The sequence below is a fragment of the Trachypithecus francoisi genome, unplaced genomic scaffold (genome assembly GCF_009764315.1).
Source record: "Trachypithecus francoisi isolate TF-2019V2 unplaced genomic scaffold, Tfra_2.0 Lachesis_group1, whole genome shotgun sequence".
NCBI classification, from domain to species: Eukaryota; Metazoa; Chordata; class Mammalia; order Primates; family Cercopithecidae; genus Trachypithecus; species Trachypithecus francoisi.
Genome location: NW_022681454.1, coordinates 158186761 through 158213285, shown reverse-complemented (window position 1 = coordinate 158213285; position 26525 = coordinate 158186761).

Sequence of the window (26525 nt, the reverse complement as noted above, 5' to 3'; positions counted from 1 at the left end):
CCCTTTTGGAATGGAGTATTTACCCAAGGTCTCTACTCCCATTATATCTAAAAAATAACTAGCTTGCTTTTTATTTTACAGGCTCTTAGGCAGAATGGATTTGCCTTGTCTCAGATGAGACTTTGGATTTGAAATTTTGGGTTGATGTGGAAATGAGTTAAGACTTTGGGAGACTGTTGGAAAGGTATGATTGTGTTTTTAAATGTGAGAGGGACATGGGATTTGGGAGGGGTCAGGGATGGTTGATGTAGTTTGGCTCTGTGTCGCCACCCATCTCATCTCGAATTGTAATCCCCATGTGTCAAGGGAGGGACCTGGTGGAAGGTGATTGGATCACGGGAGCAGTTTCCACCATGCTGTTGTCATGATAGTGAGTGAGTTCTGAAGAAATCTGATGGTTTAACAGGATGTGAAAGTTTTCCCCAACCCTTACCTCTGTCTCTCTCTCTTCTGCTCCTATGGTAAGAGCTGCTTGCCTCCCCTTTGCCTTCTGCCATGATTGTTAGTTTTCTGAGGCCTCCCAGTAATGCTTTCTGTTAAGCCTGTGGAATTGTGAGTCAATTAAACCTCTTTTCTTCATAAATTACCCAGTCTCAGGTAGTTCTTTATAGCAGTGTGAAAACAGATTAATGCAGCCAATTAGCAAGAGTCCAACTCAATTCAATAAATTTTAACTGATATTCTACATGCAAGACAAAGATAAAATATAACCTTGACCTTATATTACTTACAACCTAATTAGAAGATAATATAAATTTATAAATAATAATAAAGTTAGAATAAATAAAGACAAAAAAGCAAAATAGAGATAATTACCATGAGACATACAAAGGAAAGAAAATATCCCTCCTTAAGGAAATCAGAAAACTTCGTAAAAAAAATCACTTTTGAGATGAAAGTTCACAATTAAACATAGGGAAGATAGGAATTTCAGTAGACAGTAAACACATGGACAAAAACAGGAAAAGCTACATTGCACACAGAAAAAATGCTTGTTTCACAGCAGAATAGTTGAATATATGAGATCAATAATTGAATGATTGTGTTGGGTTAAGACTTTCAGATTTCACTCTGTAGGCAATAAAGAGGCATAAAAATTGTATGTGCAGGGAAAGTCTCATAGGTAAAGTTGTGATTCATATCTCAGCAATGAGTAGGAATAATTGGTGTGGGGAGTTATAAGAATTACGAAGATCAGTTAATCAATCTCAATAGTTCAGGTGAGAGATAATAATGAAACTCAATACTTCAGCCAAGATGATGGTAACAATTTTTGATGAATTTTGCTACTCTACCTGAAGTCACCAGATCTAATCCTGTGAAAACAAGTCTTTGGTTACAGCACAGTAGTATGTAGTCAACATGCTGTAATACAGTTAGAAACAGAATCGGGCAAGTTATGTCATTGTAGTTGACTATAATAATATTAAAATAGTAAAGTTCAATTACGTTCAGGAGGCTGACCTCAATGAATCCAGCATCCCTATGCATAGGTGTTTTTGACATCTCTTTTTTTATATATGTGTTCTGGATAGAAACATTAAACTGAGTGACTAGGACTTGGGCCAAAGCGCTAGTGCTCTATATTGGCAGCTGAAACCAAAAATGCTGTCTGAACTCTTAACCCTATTTTGTGCTTTCAGTGTTTTTAAAATTTTTTTGGTTTGGTTTGGTTTTGTTTATGAAAAAAAAAAAATGCAATGATAACTGATGTCATGTTGGTGGAATCTTCCTTATTTTCCAAAGTTGGCTCTTTCTGCTGACATGAATGCCTTTCTTCAGCAAATAACCTGAATCTAAATAAGACAAATAGGTGTCCTCTGGGGTTTGCAGCAGAATAGCCTCTAGGCATTACTGAATACACTCAATTAGGAGTATCATTCCCAGGTGGTGACAGTGACAAGAAACTAAATCCTAAGAAAGTGCAATCTGAGCACTTGAATTTCGGGTGACTAATTTGGTTGACTCCACGTGCAAGGTTTGACCTACCACTATAGGTGAAAGGATTTGATTGAGCATAGATCAAAAATCTTCCCAGAGCTGAGTGACCTTGTTAAGCAACTCTGCTACATCTTTTATGCAGTGAGTTACGCTCAGCAAAGCACAGATATTTTCCATTAACCTCTGAGACAACAACACATTTAGCCATTTCCTTTCCCTACTTACTCATCTCACTCAAATCCTTCATCAAAATGTCCTTTGTTTCCCCCATTTGCCACTTTGTCATGTGGGACATGTGAACTAAGTCTCCAAGTAAGACTGCTGTCCATATCAGATCTATAGGGCTCTTGAGTTTTAAACTGAGTTCCTGAAGTTCTGATTTCTGTAAAAGAATTCCAAATATAATTTTAAAGTGCCTGGAGAAACAGATGGAAACTTCTTGTCTTCCATAATCTTATAAACAGACTAACTGAATATCTTTGTTAAGCTTCATCAAATCAGTCCAAAGATATTTATTATAAGCTTAAAGAGTCTAGCCCTGTGTTAGGCATTTGATATACAATGACAAGTCATGATTCCTGGGAAAATAGAGAATGCCACTTAGAGAATAGGTTTACAGTCAGGTAGACCTGTGTTCACATCCAATCTCTAACTTTTTCTGTGTTTTTGATGAAATAGTCAATTTCTCTGAGCCTCAGTTTATGCATCTGCAAAATGGGGATAATAGTATTGTCTCATAGGGTTTGTAAGCATTGGATGCTATAGAATGCTTAGCTGAGTTTGTGCAAATAGGGAGGATACCCAAATGCCAGCTGTTTGTTGTTTTTGTTGCAGGAAATTATTTTGTTTTGATTTTTTAGAAGATCACTGTCTAGAAGAAGGAATCAAATTAAATAAAGAAGGTAACATCCAGATGATCACACCAATGGGCAGCTCTCCTTCATCTGCAGTAGATCTTTAGTCATTTATGGGACTGCCATTTTTTCACAACCCTTCAAATTAAATGAAATATAAGAGGCCACATTTATCTCAATATCATAAGGTATATTTCATGTGTATGGACATAAATCATAACAAGAACCCTTAAACACACTTCTCATCTTAAGGCAGCAACAGAGGAATGCTTTAAAGCAGGGCGTAGTTGCCCTGCGTGTCATTTGCATTTCCACCAGCATAATTGGTCAAGGCCAGGCCTTAGTCACACTCTGGTTCAGCCTCTCCTGCTTTATAGGAAAGCAGTGTACATGCTGTTTTGCTGAACCTACTGAGGAACAGTCATGCCTGGAATTGTTGCTATGCTACTGAAAGGAGAGCAAGCTCATGGTATTCCCACAGCAACTATGTAACATGCACAGAAATCTGTTGGGATTTCTAGCAGAACTCCGAACAGCCAAATGGCCACTTGAAAAATGTCTGATTCTTTTTATAACCTAGATCTTGAAACACGGATGATCAACAAATGGCAAACATAATTAGAAATTGCAGGAAACATTTTTAAATGTTGAAGATCTTGTTGGATCTAATCCCTTTAGTTATTTTTATTCACATTGGTCCTCCATGCCATGTCACATCGTCAAAGGCTCAAATCATGCAAAGTAAGAGTTGAATAATAAGGTGGACAGACACCATTAGAGACTCAAAAGAAGACAGTGACCTAAAAAATTTACAACTGCTATAGACCTAAGATATCCTAAGTGCCCAGTGATTCTGCTGGCTTTGCTCACAGAAATGTTCATACCTGTGTAGTAAATACCACATATGGGATTCTGCTCCAAACCACCCTTCTATCCACAAACCCAGCACCCATGTCCACCTGCAAAAGGCTTCCTAGGAGGCCTGCTCCATGACATGCCACAGGATCATAAAAGTCTAGTTTAACATAAATGAAAAAAGTAAAGGGATTTGACACTGTTGGATGTCTAGATTTTTAGGATATTCTGAATGCAAAATTGGAGTTAGCAATATTTATCATGAGGTATTTCTCTTTTAACTTAGATTCAACTTTTAATTCTCTCTCCCTTAATCTGATAGATGATCTGGAAGGCATTATGCCTCCTGGGTTTATCCCAGATGGGCTTCTCGATCTAGCTTGTGTGATTTCTGTTACTTGCTGCTTTTATTTTCTCTTACTGCGCATTTTCCACTGACTTTAATTAAGCTCCCTTTAGTGTTATGAGATTCTCAGTATCTGATCTAAACCCTTTCATACCTAAAAAAACAAAAAAACCAAGTTGGAAAGAGGGCAGTGCAGCCATAAAAGAGATGTGGAATATGTTTAAGTTTCTGTATTACAAAAGGTTAGCCCTTTAAATGGTCAGGTCAAATAGGATGAAATTTGGGCTAAACTGAACCTCTGTGAGAGCCACGATCCCATCTGCAGACATGCTACTGCCAGGGGAGGAACTGCAAGGCTTCCTTTCTCTTTGTGGTGCAAGTTACATTTCAGTAGTTGAAGCCTGCTTTGGAAGTGAATGGTACTGAGACTCTCATAACCAACACAAAGTCATATAGAACCCAAACAAAACTTCCTTTTCGAAATTAAAGAGCTGATAGTTTATAGTGATTGTTAGAATCAAAAACACAAGACTTTAGAAAGGCATTTTAATACTGATAACCTTGTTTTCTTATAGGAAGTTTTGACTTTTTTGTTGCTGTTTTGTTTTTTAGTGTAACATGCCAGTTCAACAAGGTTAAGTAAGAGTCTTCTAGGATTATGACACAGTCAGAGACACTCAAGAAATTTTATTGTACTGCTGTCTACAACATACACAATTTCTTTTCTTTATTTCTTTTATTTTCTTTCTTTCTTTCTCTCTCTCTTTTTTTTTTTTTTTGAGATGGAGTCTCCTTCTGTCACCCAGGGTGGAGTATAGTGGCGTGATCTCAGCTCACTGCAACCTTCACCTCCCAGGTTCAAGTGATTCTCCTGCCTCAGCTTCCCAAGTAACTGGGATAACAAGCACTTGCCACCACACCCAGCTAATTTTTGTACTTTTAGTAGAGATGGGGTTTCACCATGTTGGTCAGGCTGGTCTTAAACTCCTGACCTCAGGATCCACCCACCTCAGCCTCCCAAAGTGCTGGGATTACAGGCATGAGCCACTGTGCCCAGCCCACATTTTCTTTCTGTAGCATTGTTGGTTAATAATGTCTCCCAGGACATGATAGCAGAACCCTAACTTCACCAATTCCCCAACGCTGTCTTCCATGTGTTAGCCATGCTAGCAAATTCCTCAAGGGGCATGTACAGCAAAGATGATATAAAGGCAAATGACTATTTTATTACTAACTAGCATTCTGCTCCCTGAACCTCATAAAGGCCACAAGGACCCTATCTGCTTTTTTTTCACTTCTACCTGATTATCAGGTAAAGGAGTTGCCCTAGATGAAAAGCTCATGTAGACACTGCTTCCTGCCTTCATTCTCCTGAGCCTTGGTCTTATTTTAGTGTCTGCTCACAAGCTGGAGAACACCTGGTCCCATTTTAATACACCAATCCCATAGGGAAAGACTGTAAAAGGGAAAAGATTCACAAGAGAGAAATAACCTAAACAAAGATCTTCTTACATAAAGATAAAAGTTTCTGTCTCTTTCCGACCCATATTAAAATCTGTACTGTTTGACTATCTGACCCATCAGGTAACTTCGGGACTTCCCTCATCTTTCTGTAAGAGTCCTATAAGGGAGGTTAGAATGTACCATTAGTTAGTGGCCATTCCTACACAGTGCTCTGTGGAAGAATCACCTGGGAAATAGGGTAAGGCCCAGGAACACACACACACATGCACACAAATGCACATGAGGGAGGGAGAATACATATATTAAGTGTCTCTATAATTTCTTTCTTTTCCATCTCACTGCTTCAATAGATATATAATTTCTGATATCATCTCTTAAAGACTATGTTTGGGAACCATTGCTTGTAACAAAACACAATGCCATCTCAATAACTGACCTAAAGAATAGCAAAGAGGTGTTTTATTAAACCACCGAAATGGAATAGTCCACAGAACTAAACATCTAAATAGCAAAAATATTCACATTGGTTAGAAAGAGAAGAGTTAGTTTATAGGAAAGGAGAGAAGCTGGGTAATATTATGAGAAGTTTGATGGCAGATAACACAAAGGAGGGGTTCAAGTGTCTGCATACATGATTATCCCAAAGGACCACAGGAATTTCTAGTTTTCCCCGAAATATGATGAAAATCAAATAATTTTTCCCACCCACAACCTCTCTACTTCTACCTCGGCTGGAGACAGAGAAAGCGCCCATGTTCATTGTTTTATAACACAAGTGTTTTCTAGAACACTTAAATGCTAGGAATCATTGAAATTGTCTTTGATTGCCCCATGTACCAGCTGCCTAACTGCAAATTTAACACAAAAGCCTCACCGTGGTATGTGAATGAATGTGTTGCTTTAGCCCTTAGAGAGATTTCTCAAATTCTAAAAGGCAAAATATGTCTAAACCAACCACTAATAATATGAATTATTATTTGCCTGTTAAAAAGAAGAGCTGTAAACAAGCCAGGCCTTCCTAATCAGCATGGAAGAGTTTGAAACCAAAATATCTAAGTTTTTTTTTTTAAAGTAACTTAACACATAGCCAGCCTATACTCAAATGGTGAGAAACAACCCAAAAGGTGTATCTAGAAAGTACCGTCCTCACCAAAAAGCTAGTAATTAATTTTTAGTGAGAACTGTATAGTAAATAATTGATATAAAGAATCAAAAAATCACTATAAATATTGCACATATCCTTTAATATATCGAATACCTATCATTGTCATCACAGCTTTAGGATAACTGTTTTGTTAGTATGAGTACCACACACTACTTGATAAAAATTTGCCTTCCAGTTAGCTGGTTTACTAAGCAACAGCAATGCAGGTCTTACCCACTTAACTGACATGTTGCTAGGGAATTGTAACTATAACTCAATTTTAGTAAACTAAATAGAAACTTGCAAATGCTTTTCATTATACATTTTAGAGATGCAGTCAATTGATAGTTCACAATACAAACCTTCCTCTTCTCTATTTCCTTTATTCTGGTCCTTCAAACAGAGTAAATTAGAGGCATTATATGGGAGTAAATTCAAAGACGTTCATTTAGCAGTGTCTAGGGTCTGAGAAAAATGAAGAGTCAGGAAAAAGAATGAATCAAAGAAATGAGCAATTGAAGGAGTAGTAGACCTCGGAATGCACAAATAAGCACATCTAGAAAATCTTACGTGTGCGTACTACAGAGGAGACACTAATAGAAGATTTCTTAAGATTTTATAGACCTACAAACCTGTGAGTGAGTGAGTGAGTGAGTGAAGATGTGGCCAGTGGTCAACTTCAAAATCTCTGTTACCTAATTTTCATACCATAATCAAATTAACTACTGTCACTTCTGTTTTTTAATATGCTTGGAATCCAGTTCTCTCATACAAGTTTTTTTTCTCAGTTTAATGCTTTTTTTATGGTTTAAAGGTCATTGATTTGACATCAATCAGAAGTCATAGCAGTAAGTAAAATAGAGCATTAACTAACAAAGACACACATCTAGGTAGAAGGTGTGGCCTCAAATCCCTCTCCCGGTTAGCCCGTGAGCCAAGCAACTTTCCTTACCTACAAGCTAAAATAATGTATTTTTAATGAAAATTGTTTTTTATAAGTAATAACAAGAAAAGTATGGTTGTAATTGTTTGCAATGATGGTCAGACAGTGAAAAAAAAAATAGGCAGGCATATTTCGACTGATGTTTATTTTTATTTATTTATTTATTTATTTATTTTTGAGACGGAGTCTTGCTGTGTCACCCAGGCTGGAGTGCAGTGGTGCCATCTTGGCTCACTGCAAACTCCACCTCCTGGATTTACTTACACCATTCTCCTGCCTCAGCCTCCCGAGTAGCTGGGACTACAGGTGCCCGCCACCACGCCCAGCTAATATTTTGTATTTTTAGTGGAGACAGGGTTTCACCATGTTAGCCAGGATGGTCTCGATCTCCTGACCTCATGATCAGCCTGCCTCGGCCTCCCAAAGTGCTGGGATTACAGGCGTGAGTCACCGCGTCTGGCCTTGACTGGTGTTTTTGTAAGAGCCAAGTAAAACAGGAGGAGCATTGCAATGGTAGAAGTGGTTGCTTGCCTTTTGTTTATTCACCATCATGGTAATACACCAAGATTCATTATAGTGTATGAACTATATTCTTGACCTTTAGGTAAGCACCCACTAGCATAAGCTTTTTTCTCAATTTTTCACAGCAAAGAAGTCATAATAAAAATGTCATTTGTATGTAAAATAGTGAAACCTAAGTCTATTTCTCTGGGAATAAAAAATGTGAGCACTTTTTCTCCGTGCTCTTTGATATCTTAGTTTCTTCAGGAAATTTTCGGATTAGCTGAATTAATCATGAGACATCTACAAAGGTATCCTTACCTGAATCTTTCATGGACTAAAAAATTATGTTTATGTTTAAGAGCCCCTATGTTCCCGTAACTTAAAAAAAAATTTCTCTGATTGTATTGAGGAATTATGTAAACAGGTGAATGCAAGATGTCACTAATAGAAAAGATACTATTGAAAACGGTAGGTCAGTGAGGGAACCATAGCAGTAATTCAAGCTTCTTGATCTAAGGTGATAGTCGTAATGATTGAGAGTATTAGACAGAAAATATTTTGAAGGTAGAGCAAAAATACTGTGATGGGGGTACTGGATATGGAAAATGAAGAAATGAGATGAATTAAGGATACATAAGTAATTTGAAGGATGGTATTTCTGTATACTAGATGAGACTAGAGAAAGAACGGGAAGAAAAAAATGTGAGTTTGAGATATTTATTAGTCATCTAAATGACACGTTAAGTAGGTGAATGGATTCTGGAGAAAACCTGGGCTAGAGCTATTTGGAAGTTATTTCAGTATCAAGCGTATTCAAAGCCATGAGGTTGCCTAACAAGATGTATAAATGGAAAAGCCCACAGGCAGCTCAACATCTAAAGGTCAAATGAAGGAGGCAAAAGAGAAAGGGAATGAGTGACAATCAGGCAGGAAAAAAACAAGAAATGATGATGTCTTGGGAGCTAAGAGAAGAAAATTCTTCAAAAAGAAGAAAGTGGCCAAATGCCATTAACAAGTCAGTGTCTGCAGGGTAAACACACTGGATGGCAATAGCTTAAGCACACCCTTAGAATGACCCTGGATGGGAGATGCACCTTAATGTGTATTTCGAGCTAGGGAATCCAGGCTTGGCCCACCGGGAGATTCATTTCTTATCTATGAGAAACATCTGAGCCTCCATCCCATCCTGTGAAACATGGGCCATACAGGGCATTGAGGCCCTCAGTTATGGGTTAAATGAAGGTGGTTGGATGGGGGTCATTAAAGGCAGGATGTTAAGTGAAAATGCAGTTGCAGTTTGCGAGTGGTTGCAGTTTTCCTGCCTAGCTCACAGCCACTAGACCGTAGGAAGGCTGATATGTTGTCCAACCTGCTGCCACTGGACTGTTCTGTATGTAAGGTGCTTCTCCTGTCTAGTCTGCCACCACGGCACTCTCTCCCCTGTATGTAAGCCCCCAGTAAAACCCTACATCTCATTTGCTGGCCCTTGGTCTCTTCTTTGGCCTCTTCAACCTAACACTTTCCATATTAAGGTTAATAGGGGCTCAGGACAACAGTGTCAGAGGGTGTGATGACTGGATTTGGGGAATGGACTTCATTGGTCATGCTGTCATGTACAGTCTCAGTGAATTGGTGGGAACACAAGCCTGATGGGAGTGGGTTGAGAAGAAAATGGGTAGCGACAAAATAAAGACAGTTGCTACAGAAAATTCAACAAGTTTTGCAGTGAAGAGGACAATTTGAAGGAACACAGCTGAAGGTAAATGAAGGCTACAGAGAGAGCTGGTTCTTTTAAAAGGGAAAGTGCAAGCCTGTTCATACACTAGTAAGAACAATTCAGTAAAACGGAAGACACTTTCAGTAAAAAGATTCAGTGGAAAGGAAGGTGATGCAGGAGAGAAAGGGGACAAAGAAACGAGAAAAATCTTTGAAGGGTTCTTGGGATCCAGAAAACAAATGGAAGGGGTGTCCTTGATAAGGGTGAATCATTTTATCCTTGTGATTCAGGCGCAGGAAGGGAGGTAGGGCTCACAATGGGAAGGTGAGAAAGTTGCAGCGGTACGTATTTTCTGAAAGAAAATGAGGCTACATCATCAGCTGAGTCAGAGGATTTGATATGACAAGAAGGTAGACAAAAAGAGAAGAGAAGAGTAAGAATAAAATTGTCTTTTTGGAGAGGTAAGCAAACCACAGAAATGTGGTAGAGTTGACTGCCATCTGGACATTCATGGTCATGGTTGCGTTATGATTTGTTATGATCAGATATTTAACATAACCCTAAACTTACAAGTGAAAACATCTCAAGAATAGAATGAGCAAATAAAATCAGGATATAATTTCAAACATAGCTTTAATAATTGTTTAAAACCTGTTCCCCAAATAGTTGGGTCCTTTACAGAGTGATGGAGTAGTAGTTATTAAATACATAGAAGAGTATAATGTTTACAAGCACAGATTTTGGAGTCACACGGCTTTGTCCCTAGGTAGCCGTATGATCTCAGCCTCTATAAATCTCAGTTTTCACATCTATAAAACAGGAATTATGTCTAACTCAGCATCACTGGGAAGATTGAATGTGTGCTAATGCAGGTTAAGTGCATAGTACAGAGATTAACACATTCTATTTAATGAATAAACGGTAGCAATTTCTATTACTTGTATTATCAGTGATGGAGGTTACAATAATGTTTAACTTGTGAATGTTGATTTAACTTATGTTTTTAATCTGTAAACTGGCCAGAAACAGAGAATTAAAGGAAATAAGATGCATTTACCTGGATAATCAGTTAATACATCATTAAGGATTAACTATTCTTCTTTATTTATTATCTCTCATTTGATTTACTTTCTTTAATCCTCATTCCCATGATTTTAACTTTCCAGCTCAAAAGATAGTGGGGGTGAGTCATGGTAGCTTATGCCTGCAATCCTAGTGCTATGGGAGGCTGAGGCTGGAGGATCGCTTGAGCCCGGGAATTTGAGCTGCAGTGAGCTGTGACTGCACCACTGCACTGCAGCCTCAGCAACAGAGAGAAACCCTGCCTCTTAAAGAGCAAACTAACAACAATAACAACAACAAATCACAATGGAAATGTCTCCTCCTTTTTTAGATCAAATTATATCTCTGTTAAAACAAACAATTTATAGTCTCTAATCCTCTGAAGTCTTCTCTCTTCTAAAAAAGCAAGGATCCACATTTGATTTAAGGCAACAAAGAAAAGATACAAAAATGAAAAAAGTTATTGAAATGCAATTAGCATTCAACTATGCTAATAAAGAAATAACCATAACAAACTCTAGTATTTCCATAAGAAAATAAATGGATGGGGTCATACAGGAAAGCCAGCTCCTAAGCATCAGAGCAATGGAGAAAGCGCCAAGAGTACACAGTGTAGAAGAAAAAGAGGCAGCCAGAGAGCCCAAGGGCATGTCGAAAAATCGAAGGCAGGCAGTTCACATCTAAGAACTAGGAAAGGATTATATTTCTAACTACTGAAATTAAGATATTTTTTCTCTATATCTCACTGAGAAATGTAAAGAGACCTAAAAGTTAAGAAAAAAATTTCACATCAACTTAATCAGTCCATCATTTTTTTGGTAGCAATTTAGATGAGTATCTGCTGTATACCAACATATACGACTAGGCCCTGAAGATACAGAGAATGTTGGGTTTCCTGCTCACAAATCCTTCCCTATTGGAACAATTAACCCATGTGGGATACAGGGGCAAGAGGAGCCTAGAAAACAAAGCACCCATGCATACCTTTGAAGCAAGCAATTTTATTTATTTATTTACTTATTTTGAGTTGGAGTCTCACTCTGTAGCCCAGGCTGGAGTGCAGTGGTGCAGTCATAGCTCACTGCAGCTCAAATTCCTGGGCTCAAGCGATCCTCCATCCTCAGCCTCCCATTGCACTGGGACTGCAGGCATAAGCTACCATGACCCACCCCCATTACCTTCTGCAGTGGCTCAATCTCGGATCACTGCAACCTCTGCCTACCAGGTTCAAGTGATTCTCCTGTCTCAGCTCCTCAAGTAGCCAGGGCTACAGATGCACGCCAGCACGCCAACACGCCCAGCTAGTTTTTTGTATTTGTAGTAGACACGGGATTTCACATGTTGGCTGGGCTGGTCTTGATCTCCTGACCTCAGGTGATCCACCTGCTTTGGTCTCCCAAAATTCTAGGATTACAGGTGTGAGCCACACACCCGGCTGAAGCAAGTAATTTTTGAATGTTCATAGCAAGTTGTAAGTACATATTTTCCTATTGCTTGATTTACTTGGAGCATGCTCTGTGAAGTGATCTTAGTGCCTGGCCCAAGCATTCCAATATGAACTTCCATTGTGACTGAACAGCTTTTGCAACATCATATTTTTTTTATTCTTGGTAAAATTTTTTAAAAAGACAATAGACAACTTACCGGTGAACTTTATTACCTCCATTATTTAGTCACGTATATAGTCTTGTTTATTTTATTATAGTTTTTAAGAATTAAGTGTATGGGCTGGGAGTGGTAGCTCACACCTGTAATCCCAGCACTTTGGGAGGCCTAGGTGAGCAGATCACGTGAGGCCAGAAGTTCGAGACCAACCTGGCCAACATGGCAAAACCCTGTCTCTACTAAAAGTACAAAAATTAGCCATGCGTGCTGGTGCACATCCGTAGTCCTAGCTACTCAGGAGGCTAAGGCAGGAGAACTGCTTGAACCTGGGAGGCAAAGGCTGCAGTGAGCTGAGATCCAGCCACTGCACTCCAGCCTGGGTGACAGAGTAAGACCCTGTCTGAAAAGAAAAAAAAAAAATCTATCATTAAAATTATTTCCCAGTAATTGTTATGCAAGAACCAAGGTACCAAGATTGCAGTCCCTTATGGGACAATTTAGATCGGAAAGTAAATGACGAACACCTCTGACTCCACTGTAAATGGACTTCGTTGTAATTTGTTTGTTACAAAGTTCTCTGCTGTGACAAAGATATGTGCACCTGCAAAATTGTTATAGTAATGCATTTCAGATAGTGAGGAACACCAAACCCAAAAGACAATCTTTGAGAGAGAAAAATTTCATTTTATAGTTTATTATTTTTGAAGCATTCAAAAATGTCATAAAATAAGTCAGAAGGAAAAAGAAATATCCCGCACATTTCTGCTAAATCACCATGATCTCTGAATACAGTAGGTGTGCCTGGCTCTTCCTTGAAAGCAATGTATTCCAGCTTCCTTTAATAAATCTTAGTGCACTGCAACTAGATTTAACTAGATAGAGTTATTCTGTCAGACCTTAATAAATGGGATTATAACTGAAAATCTATGCATTTTCTAATTTATGACTTCATGCTTAGTATTTAAAAGCAAGGAAGAAAACTGGGTTGGATTACTCCAAAAGGCTAACCCTGTGCCCTAGTCACATTGTAGCTACAGAGAGATTCCCCTTGTTTAGAAGTTACTTAGCTCAAGACAAAGAAAATGAAAAGCAGCTATAAAAAGCTTAGCTTGGCTTTATAACAAATGGAGGTGTGTTTGCTACTTAAGCTCTGTTTTATCCTTCCTGCTAGTGACTCTGTGAAAGGAGGTGCATTAATTGTAAGCCATGAAAAGACTCTTTGTGAGGATTTGGGGAACGTTTTGTTGCTCAGCAATTAAACATGATGGAAAACAGTTCAAGGTGCGCTCTCACATGTTACTGTGAAGGATAAAACTAGTTCAAGACTTTTACATTCATTGTATATATATTCTGGGATATATATATACACACATATGTATTTAGAATATATGCATGTATACACACATGCATGCACACACATGCATATATGTATATAATAATCAAGCTGCCTCTTTCCGTTCCTTCTCTCCGAGTCAGGTAGAATATTTAAAAGCATACCACAGCTGCCTGTTTCAGAATACTAAATCACTTTAGAAGGAACAAATCAAAGTCTTTTGATTAAAGTCCATCTTGTCCATTTAAAAATGATCATCACATCTTATGTCAAAATAGAGCCAACTTCCTCCTCCAGAAATGCCAAAATTCACCAACATGTAACTCAGCTTGAAAGAATTTCTTTGATACGGTTAGAAGAGATACTTTTAAAAATACGAAAACGGCAGTTTCAGCCTGGGCTAGAACAGTGAAATCATGCCAGAGAGGTATTGGTTTTCAGTGAAGGTAGGAACAGATTAGGATTATAACTTTAGCCTTAATTTGTTTTTCCAAATATAAAGCTCTGAACTGCAGAGAAATGCATTAAAAATGCAAATACCTTACTAACACCAGTATCTGTGTGAGGAGTCATTCCTTGGCAATGAATTATGCCCAAGTGATGATGATATACTTTGTGAAAGAATTGGATTCTCCCTATAAAAAGAAAATTTAGATTCTTGTTGAAATCTCTTAAAGAGAGGTTAATAACTATTTTACCTTTCACATGTAATATCACTTTTCTGTAAAACCATTCACAAAGATTTTTTCCTACTATAAAGTAACAATGTGCCATTGTTAAAAATGTGTATCACTTCCAGCTTCAAATAAGCCTTGTTAAGGCCATAGTCCTCAAAGGATATGTCTTGCAGCAGGCAGGTCTATGCAGACCTATCCCTAAAGTCCGAGGAAGTTGAGAGGCCAAAGAAAGAGCAGGCAAGGAAAGGATCCAGTTTCAGCTTTCTACTTGTGGCTAGCCAATTTTCCCAGCACCATTTATTAAATAGGAATCCTTTCCCATTTCGTTTTTGTCAGGTTTGTCAAAGATCAGATGGCTGTAGATGTGGTGGTATATTTTGAGGACTCTGTTCTGTTCCACTGGTCTATTTCTCTGTTGTGGTACCAGTACCATGCTGTTTTGGTTACTGTAGCCTTGTATAGTTTGAAGTCAGGTAGCGTGACGCCAGCTTTGTCCTTTTGACCTAGGATTGTCTTGCAATGCGGGCTCTTTTTGGTTCCATATGAACTTTAAAGCAGTTTTTTCCAATTCTGTGAAGAACTTATACGAAAATTAATTCAAGATGGATTAGAGACTTAAATGTTAGACCTAATACCATAAAAACCCTAGAAGAAAATCTAGGTAGTACCATTCAGGACATAGGCAGGCAAGGACTTCATGTCTAAAACACCAAAAGCAACGGCAGCAAAAGCCAAAATGACAAATGGGATCTCATTAAACTAAAGAGCTTTTGCACAGCAAAAGAAACTACCATCAGAGTGAACAGGCAACCTACAGAATGGAGAAAATTTTTGCAACCTACTCATCTGACAAAGGGCTAATATCCAGAATCTACAAAGAACTCAAAAAATATACAAGAAAAAAAACAAACAACCCCATCAAAAAGTGGGGAAAGGATATGAACAGACATTTCTCAAAAGAAGACATCCATACAGCCAACAGACACATGAAAAAATGCTCGTCATCACTCGCCATCAGAGAAAGCAAATCAAACCACAATGAGATACCATCTCACACCAGTTAGAATGGCAATCATTAAGAAGTCAGGAAACATAGATGCTGGAGGGATGTGGAGAAATAGGAACACTTTTACACTGTTGGTGGGATGTAAACTAGTTCAACCATTATGGAAAACAGTATGGCGATTCCTCAAGGATCTAGAACTAGATGTACCATATGACCCAGCCATCCACTACTGGGTATATACCCAAAGGATTATAAATTACTCTACTACAAAGACACATGCACACATATGTTTATTGCGGCACTATTCACAATAGCAAAGACTTGGAATCAACCCAATGTCCATCTGTGACAGAGGATTAAGAAAATGTGGCACATATACACCATGGAATACTATGCAGCCATCAAAAAGGATGAGTTTGCGTCCTTTGTAGGGACATGGATGCAGCTGGAAACCATCATTCTTAGCAAACTATCACAAGAAGAGAAAACCAAACCGCATGTTCTCACTACATAGGTGGGAACTGAACAATGAGATCACTTGGACTCGGGAGGGGGAACACACACTGGGGCCTATCATGGGGAGGGGGGAGGAGGGAGGGATTACATTGGGGTTATACATGATATAAACGTTATGCACATGTACCCTAGAACTTAAAGTATATAAATAAATAAATAAATAAATAAAAAAATAATAAAAAAAAAAAAAAAGAAAGAGGCAGGCAAACTGAGTTTCTTAGACAGAAACATTTAATAGGGACTGACAAACAGAAGCCATGCCTGTGTCTTTGAGTGATGGCAAGACAAGATGGTGGATCCCTGTGCCATTACCCTTCAAACCTCTCAGATGGAGGGCTTGTGTACCATAGGGAAGGGGTGGGTTCGGAAGGGAGGTGTGGGACAATTGAAGTATGATAACATCAAGGTTGTTTTACCTGGGGATGGGATTTACAGTAAGTAACTGCTCTACACAAGGAACAATAGACGAACTGGAAATCTTAGAGGCCTTCCCAGAACAGGGGTTAATCAGAATCCAACGTGGTGAATTACCATGCAAGACAGAGTTGCTTTGGCCTCTACATGGTATAACAGGTGGCCTGATCTGTTACCAGATAAGTCACTGCTATCCAGACAGAATAATCAGGTAAATCTGCTTCTACTGCTATTTCTCAATAACATTGTCTTAGAGGAGTTTATCAAGAAATACAGTAAAAGGATCAATAGAGAATTAATGGATAAATGATTCTATAAAATGACAACAATATACAGTGTGCAATACACTAAACTCAAGTGTACACATGCACAAAGGATATGAAGAATTCTAGTTCCTTAGACTGTAAGCTCTTTGAGGTCATGGGCTGTATTTTAATTCATCTCTGGCTTTCCAGCATATAGAAGAAAGTCGAGTACCTAGGTGGAACATCTTGACTAAATATCTGATCCCTGGCAACTGCTAAAAAAACTTTAGTGAGGTATGGTCAAATAAATGATTTTTTTCTAGGCTAATCCGGAACGCTCCTCATTGATACTGATGATTTTATTTTGGAGGTCCTGTACTTTTCTTTTACAATGGCAATCTGTACTTTCCAGATTGTCTGTAGTTGCCTAGTGTTAACAGTACAATGAAATCCTCACAAACTGATTTCTAAGAAATTCAGTCTTTATTCAATCACATTTGTTGAACTGTCAGATTGACATAAACCCAGGAATGACTTCCCTGTTGCGTTCTTTATTTCCACCCATGACTTTCTCTCCTTTTGTTCTATTGGTGGTTTGTTCCCTTAATAGCAATGGGAAGAGGGTTTTGTCTTGCTTGTTTTGTTTCTGCAAATACTTCTAGGTTAGAGTTTAAGCTAAAAATCAATCCTAGCACTGGCTAGAAAGAGAGACATTATGAAACTTCTTAAATAATACTGTTACATCTATTCCCTGGATGGCATTATTAAAAAAAAAAACAAGAAAACACGTCAACAGATTTATAAGGAAGCCTTCTTTTCTTGCTAATTGCCTGCTGCCTTAATTTAAGTCACAACCAGACTCTTTCACTTTCTAGTGGTTCAGCATTAGAGCTATAACCACTTAATAAATGGAAAAATAACTACCTAGGATTCTCTAGGAAGGCACTCCCTCCTCTCAACTATTTTTTTTTAAAGCTGTAAACATTAGAACCCACTTCTGACCATTATCCAAATGACCACTTTTAAAGTTTGAGAAGAAAAAGTATTAAATGTGCTTCATCCTTCTCTGCAATTATGTTGTAGATCAACCATAACGTGCTTTCTATTTTCACCAGGACCTAATGCCTGAAACAGTAATTTCTTCAAACACAAACACAAAACTGCACTGATTTGCTACAGAGACACTGAACATTTACAAATTTTACCTACCATTGCTTTTCTTCTCACTTCAGGTCTTCTTGTCATGCTCCTATGAGATTTAATCACACACAACAAAAACTTGATGTTCTTCTTCTACTTCCTTGGAGCTATAATTTTAGTTTCTTTGTTTTCTGCAGAGTTTATCTTTTCTAGCCCATCAAATTCAGTCAAAATGATTTCTTTTTGCTCTTTAGGAAGTTATAGTCTCCTTTATAATCATGTCTTGGTGTAAAGCAATGGAAAGTTTGAATTAGTCTATCGTGTTTCTGAAACAAATTTTATTCTCTTTGCTCTCAGGCTGCTGATTTCTTGTGGGATCCTGTTTGTACTCCATGTATATGGTATTGGTAATGATTGGATTGGGTTAGAGGGCCTACTTACAAAATATTTTCTTCAAATGTTGGATCTTGGGGCTTCCCAGCAGTTTTCTTGGATGTAGTTGCAAAAATTAAGCACAATAATATCCTCTTTCATAGAGTTCAACATAATCATAGCTATAACTTATCAGGCAACCTATATGTGCCCTTTATACCAATTTTCTCTATTCATGACCATGATCCTATAGTAGTACTCTTATTTACAAATTACAGGAAGAAAGATAATCAGGGTATTTAAATAACTTGACCTACGTATCAGCTAGTCAAATCCTGGATTGTTTCTATAAAGCCCACTTTATTGTCACACCACCCTGCCTATCTAATTGACCACAAATATCCCCTGGCCATTTTCCCCCTTCCCTCTAATAGCGGTCACATTTATCAACTCTGAAACCATAGTGAAATCTGTATTCTAGAGTGGTGGTTTCAGAGTTGAGTAGGTCAGAATTACCTGGGCTGCCGATTAAGAATGCAGATTCTTAAGCCCTCTCTCCCGGAATCTCTGACTTAGCATTTTAGCATTTCATAGTGGGCCTCATTCATTGGCAATCTGACAAGTGCATCATGTGATTATAATACAGGTAGTCTGCAGATCATACTTTGAGAAACACTGGCCTAGTTTCCAATTATATCTCGTGGGACCAGAGCTCAGTTTGCCTCACCTTAAATTGCCTCCCTTTTTTCGTTAATTTAAGCTATAGAATTTGAATTTTCTTCTGTTTTGCTTGATGGAAGACATACATTATTTATTGGAACTTAAATGACATATTACAATATGCATCAAAATCAAGATATTTAGACTAATGTGTTAGTCCATTCTTGCATTGCTGTACACAAATACCTGAGATTGGGTAATTCATAACAAAAAGAAGCTTAATTGACTCATGGCTCTGCAGGCTTTACAGAAAACATGGGGCATCTGCTTCGGGGGAGGCCTCACTCAGGAAGCTTCCAATCACGGTGAAAGGTGAAGGGGAGTAGCATGTCACATAGTGGAAGCAAGAGCAAGAGAACAAGGAGGGAGGTGCTGCACACTTTTAAACAACCATATGTCACAAGACTCGCTATTGTGAGGACAGTACCAAGGGGGCTGGTGCCAAACCATTCATGAGAAATCCACCCCCATGATTCCATCACTCTCACCAGGCCCCATCTCCAACACTGGGGATTACATTTCAATATGAGATCAGGGCAGGGACACACATCCCAACTATATCACCTAATAATTTATGTAATCCGCTGTATAGATTTAGAGTATCCAACATCCTTTCATTTCTACCAATTCCTGAATCCCATTTTTCCAACTCTCTTGTCAATGCCTTTGTTCCTTTTATATTGGTGCTCACTCCTTTTACCACATATACACATAGAAATTCTATCCAAAAAATTAGAGGTAGAGAAGGGAGGTTACTTAGAGGTGAGTCCACTTTCAAAAATAGTTAAAGCCTGACAGAGCCAGGCATAGTGGTTCACTCCTGTAATCCCAGCACTTTGGGAGGCTGACGTGGACAGATTGCTTGAGCCCAGGGGTTTGAGACCAACTTGGGCAACATGGCAAAAACCCCGTCTCTACAAAAAATACAAAAATTAACCAGGCACGGTGACATGCACCTATAGTCCCAGCTACTCCAGAGCCTGAGGTGGGAGGATCTCTCGAGCCCAAGAGATCGAATCTGCAGTGAGCCATTACTGCACTACTGCACTCCAGTCTGGGTGACAGAGTAAGACCCTGTATTAAGAAAAAGTAGAAGAAGAAAAAAAGCTTGATATCAAGGTAGTCTGAAAACACAGGAAGCAAGCTCTGGCTCTGAAGTGTCAAAAGGCTACACACCTCTATTTGTTACACTATATTACCACTTCAGAGCCGAATATATATATATATATTTTAAATTGTTGTTTTGTTTGTTTTTAAAACAGGTCTCACTTTGTCACCCAGGTTGGAGTGTAATGGCACACACAAGACTCACTGCAGGCTTAACCTCCTGGGCTCAAGACATCCTCCCACCTCAGCCTCCCAAGTAGTTGAGACCACAAGTGTGCCACCATGCCTGGCTAATTCTTGTATTTTTTTTAGAAACAGGCTGTTGCCATGTTGCGCAGGCTGGTTTCAAACTCCAGGGCTCCAGCAATCCTCCTCCCACCTCAGCCTTCAAAAGCACTGGGATTACAAGTAGGAGCCACTATGCCCTGCCTTATCAATTTATCTCATAATATTGATTCTGAATCCACAAAATGTTAACTTATATTTAGCATCTTCATTTGAAGAAAATAATTACATGTACAATATATGAGAAACATAAAGCAGTTCTTATACTCACAAAGGTAAGCCCTCAACTATTTAAGAAACTGCTACCTAGAATAGGAAATAGCTTCACCTTTAAGAATTTTGAACAGTGATAGTAATATATGTATAGAAGATAAGAAAATACAGTTCAAGAATGTCTCTGATGAATCCATAAATGCATACAAATACATAGAAAATGTATTGATTGGAGGGGCCAAGATGGCTGAATAGAAACAGCTCCGGTCTGCAGCTCCCAATGAGACCAGTGCAGAAGGCAGGTGATTTCTGCATTTCCCACCAAGGTACCTAGTTCATCTTACTGGGACAAGCTAGGCAGTCGGTGTGACCAATGCGAAGAGTGATCAGAAGCTGGGTGAGCCATCACTTCACCTGGGAAGTGCACAGAACAGGGGAACCTACTTCCCCCAGCCAAGGGAAGTGGTGAGGGACTGTGCTAGGGGTACCATGCTTTTTCTATGGATTTTTGCAATCCGTGGATCAGGAGTTTCCCTCTTGAGCCTGGGTTTCAAGCACAAAACTGGGCAGCTGTTTGGGCAGACACTGAGTTGCAGAAGTTTTTGCATACTCCAGCAGGGCCTGGAACTCCAGTGAGACAGAAGAATTGTCCACTCCGCTGGAAAGGGGGCTGAAGCCAGGGCGCCAAGCGGTCTGGCTCAGCAGGTCCCAATCCCACGGAGCCCAGCAAGCTAAGAACCACTGGCTTGAAATTCCCAGTGCCAGCACAGCAGTCTGGAGTCTGTCTGAGTCTAATGGGGTAGGGACAACCGCCATTACTATGGCTTTAGTAGGCGGTTTTCGCCTGACAGTGCTAAGGGGACTAGGAGGTTTGGAGGAGATGAGATTGGCCACAGTGCAGCAAAGCAGCTGTGGCCAGACTGCTTCTCTAGATTCCTCAACGGCAGGGGATCTCTGCAGGAAATCTACTAGCTCCACTCAGGAGCTTACAGGCAAAACTCTCGTTTCCCTGGGACAGAGCACCTGGCGGGAGGGGTGGCCACAGTCTCAGGTTCTGTAGACTTAATCCTTCCTGGCTGCCGGCTCTAGAACGGGTGATCATAACAAGGGGGAGTGCCCAAGCACAGCTCACCAGCTATGCTAAGAGACAGACTGCCTCCTCAAGTGGGTCTCTGACCCCATGCCTCCTGATTGGGTGAGACCTCCCAACAGGGGTTGACAGTCACCTCACACGAGAGTTCTGGCTGACATCAGGTAGGCACCCCTCTGGGATGAAGCTTCCAGAGGAAGGAGCAGGCAGAAACCTTTGCTGTTCTGAAGCATCCACTGGTGATACCCAGGTGAACAGGGTCTGGAGTGGATCCCCAGCAAACTGCAGCAGACCTGCAGAAGAGGGGCCTGACTGCTAGAAGGAAAACAAGCAAACAGAAAGCAACAACAACAACATCAACAAAAAAGACCCCACAAAAACCCCATCCAAAAATCATCAGCCTCAAAGATCAAAGGTAGATAAATCCATGAAGATGAGGAAAAACCTATGCAAAAATGTTAAAAATCCCAAAAGTCAGCATGCCTGTTCTCCTTCAAATAATCACAACACTTCTCCAGCAAGGTCACAGAACTGGGCTGAAGCTGAGATAGATGAATTGACAAAAGTAGGCTTCATAAAGTGGGTAATAACGAATTTCGCTGAGCTAAAGGATTATGGTCTAACCCAATGCAAAGAAGCTAAGAACCATGATAAAAGATTACAGGAGCTGTTAACTAGAATAATCAGTTTAGAGAGGAATACAAATGACCTGATGGAGCTGAAAAACACAGCACGAGAACTTCGTGACCCAAACGCAAGTATCAATAGCCAAATTGACCAAACGGAAGAAAGAATATCAGAGCTTGAAGACTATCTTGCTGAAATAAGGCAGGCAAACCAGATTAGAGAAAAGAATGAAAAGGAATGAACGAAACCTCCAAGAACTATGGGACTGTGTAAAAAGACTGAACCTACAACTGACTGGAGTACCTGAAAGAGACGGGGAGAATGGAACCAAGTTGGAAAACACATTGCAGTATATCATCCAGAAGAACTTCCCTAACCTAGCAAGACAGGCCAATATTCAAATTCAAGAAATTCAGAGAACCCCAACAAGATACTCCACCGAAGCATCTACCCCAAGACACATAATCATCAGATTCTTCAAGGTGGAAATGAAAGAAAAAATGTTAAAGGCAGCCAGAGAGAAAGGTCAGGTCACACACAAAGGGAAGCCCATCAGACTTACAGCAGATCTCTCAGCAGAAACCCTAGAAGCCAGAAGAGACTGGGGATCAATATTCAACATTCTTGAAGAAAAGAAATTCCAACCCAGAATTTCATATCTGGCCAAACTAAGCTTCATAAGTGAAGGAGAAATACATGTTTTTTCAGACAAGCAAATGCTGAGAGATTTTGTCACAACCAGGCCTGCCTTGCAAGAGCTCCTGAAGGAAGCACTAAATATGGATAGGAAAAGCCATTACCAGACACTACAAAAACACACTGAAGTACCCAGAGCAATGACACTATGAAGCAACTGCATCAACAAGTGCAAAATTAACCAGTCAGCATCATGATGACAGGATCGAATTCACACATAACAATATTAACCATAAATGTAAATGGGCTAAATGCCCCAATGAAAACACACAAAATGGCAAGTTGCATACAAAGACAAGACTCATTGGTGTTCTGTATTCAACAGACACTTCTCATGTGCAAAGATGCATATAAGCTCAAAATAAAGGGATGGAGGAAAATTTACCAAACAAATGGAAAGCAGAAAACAGCAGGGGTTGCAGTCCTAGTTTCTGACAAAATAGACTTTAAACCAACAAAGGTCAAAAAAGGCAAACAAGGGCATTACTTAATGTTAAAAGGTTCAATTCAATGAGAAGAGCTAACTATTCTAAATATATATGCACCCAATACAAGAGCAGCCAGATTCATAAGACAAATTCTTAGAGACCTACAAAGAGAGTTAGACCCCGACACAATAATATTGGGAGGCTTTAATACCCCACTGTCAGTGTTAGACAGACCATTGAGACAGAAGATTAACAAAGATATTCAGGACTTGAGCTCAGCTCTAGACAAAGTGGACCTGATAGATATCTGCAGAGCTCTCCACCCAAAAACAACATAATTTTTTCAGTGCCACATGGGACTTAATCTAAAATTGATCACATAATTGGAAGTAAAACACTCCTCAGCAAATGCAAAAAAATACCCCTGAAATCATAGCAAACAGTCTCTCACATAGTGCAACCTAATTAGAACTCAAAACTAAAAAGCCCACTCAAAACCACGAAACTACATGAAGACTGAACAACCTGCTCCTGAATGACTCCTGGGTAAATAATGAAATTAAAGCAGAAATCAAGAAGTTCTTTGAAACCAATGAGAACAAAGAAAAAATATACCAGAATCTCTGGGATACAGTTAAAGCAGTGTTAAGAGGGAAATTGATAGCACTAAATGCCCACATCGAAAAGCTAGAAAGATCTCAAATTGACACCTTAACATCACAGCTAAAAGAACTAAAGAACCAAGAGCAAACAAACCTGAGAGCTAGCAGAAGACAAGAAATAACCAAGCTCAAAGTGGAACTGAAGGAGAAGAGACATAAAAAATCATTCAAAAAAATCAATGAATCCAGGAGCTGGTTTTGAGAAAAATCTATAAAATGGACCACTAACGAGACTAATAAAGAAGAAAAGAGAAGATTCAAATAAACACAATCAGAAACAATAAAGGGGATACCACTACTGACCCCACGGAGATACAAACAACCATCAGAGAGTACTATAAACACCTCTATGCAAATAAACTGCAAAATCTAGAAGAAATGGAAACTAAGAAATGGGAAAACTAAGTAATGAAGGAACATTTCTCAAAATAATAAGAGCTATTTATGACAGATCCACAGCCAATATCATACTGAATGGGCAAAAGCTGGAAGCAGTCCCCTTGAAAACCGGCACAAGACAAGGATGCCCTCTCTTACTACTCTTGTTCAACATAGTGTTGGAAGTTCTGGCCAGGGCAATCAGGCAAGAGAAAATAATAAAGGGAATTCAAATAGGAAGAAAGCAAGTCAAATTGTTTTTGTTTGCAGATGACATGATCCTATATCTAGAAATCCCTATCGTCTCATCCCAAAAGCTTTTTAAGCTGATAAGTAACTTTAGCAAAGTCTCAGGATACAAAAACAATGTTTAGAAATCACAAACATTCCTATACACCAACAACAGACAAGCAGAAATCCAAATCAAGAATGAACTCCCATTCACAATTGCCACAAAGAGAATGAAATAGGAATACAGCTAACAAGGAAGTGAAGGACCTCTTCAAGGAGAATTACAAAGCACTGCTCAAGGAAATCAAAGAGGACATAAGCAGATAGAAAAGCACTCCATGCTCATAGATAAGAAGAGTCAATATCACAAAAATGGCCATACTGCTCAAAGCAATTTAAAGATTCAATGCTATTCCCATGAAACTACCATTTACATTCTTCACAGAATTACAAAAAACTATTTTAAAATTTATATGAAACCAAAAAAGAACTTGCATAGCCAAGACAATCCTAAGCAAAAAGAACAAGGCTGGAAGTATCACACTGCCTGACTTCAAACTATACTACAAGGCCACAGAAATCAAAACAGCATGGTTCTGGTACCAAACCAGGCACATAGACCAATGGAACAGAATAGGGAACTCAGAAATAAGACCACATGTCTACAACCATCTGATCTTTGACAAGCCCAACAAAAACAAGTACTGGGGAAAGGATTTCCTATTTAATAAATGGTGCTGTGAGAATTGGCTATTTCCAGAAAATTGCAACTGGATCCGTTCCTTACACCTTATACAAAAATTAACTCAAGATGGATTAAAGATTTAAATGTAAAAACCAATGCTATAAAAACCCTAGAAGAAAATCTAGGCAATACCATCCAGGACATAGGCATGGGCAAAGACTTTATGATGAAATAGCCAAAAGCAATTGCAACAAAAGCAAAAATCGACAAGTGGGATCTAATTAAACTAAAGAGCTTCTGCACAGCAAATGAAACTATCCAGAGTGACTAGACAACCTGCAGGATAGGAGAACATTTTTGCAATCTATCCATCTGACAAAGGTCTAATATCCAAAATCTACAAGGAACTTAAGCAAACTTACAAGAAAAAAAAAACCCCATTAAAAACTGCGCAAAGAAGATGAATAGACACTTGGCTCAAAAGAAGACATTTATGTGGCCAATCAACATATGAAAAATAGCTCAACATCACTGATCATTAGGTAAATGCAAATCAAAACCACAATGAATACCATCTCACACCAGTCAGAATGGCAATTATTAAAAAGTCAAGAAACAACAGATGCTGGCAAGGTTGCAGCGAAATGGGAACACTCTTTACTGTCAGTGGGAATGTGAGTTCAACTACTGTGGAAGACAGTGTGGCAATTCTTCAAAGATTTAGAACCAGAAATACCATTTGACCCAGCAATCCCATTACTGGGTACATACCCAGAGGAATCATTCTACTATAAAGATACCTGCACGAGTGTGTTCACTGCAACAAACCTGCACATCCTGCACACATACCCTGGAACTTAAAACAAAACAAAAAACACAATAGCCAGGCTTGGTGGCCCCTGCCTGTAATCCTAGCACGTTGGGAGGCCAAGGTGGGCAGATCACGAGGTCAAGAGATCAAGACCATCCTGGCTAACATAGTGAAACCCCATCTCTACTAAAAATACAAAAATTAGCTAGGCATGGTGGTGCGCACCTATAATCCCAGATAGTAGGGAGGCTGAGGTAGGAGAATCGCTTGAACCTGGGAGGCGGAGGTTACAGTGAGCCAAGATCGCACCATTGCACTCCAGCCTGGCAACACAGCGAGACTTCACCTCAAAAAACAAACAAACAAACAGAAAAACACACAAAAAATAATTTTTTAAAAAAGAAAATGCATTGATCTCTGTTGCTGTGCCCTTCTCATTACTATTATTTATTTT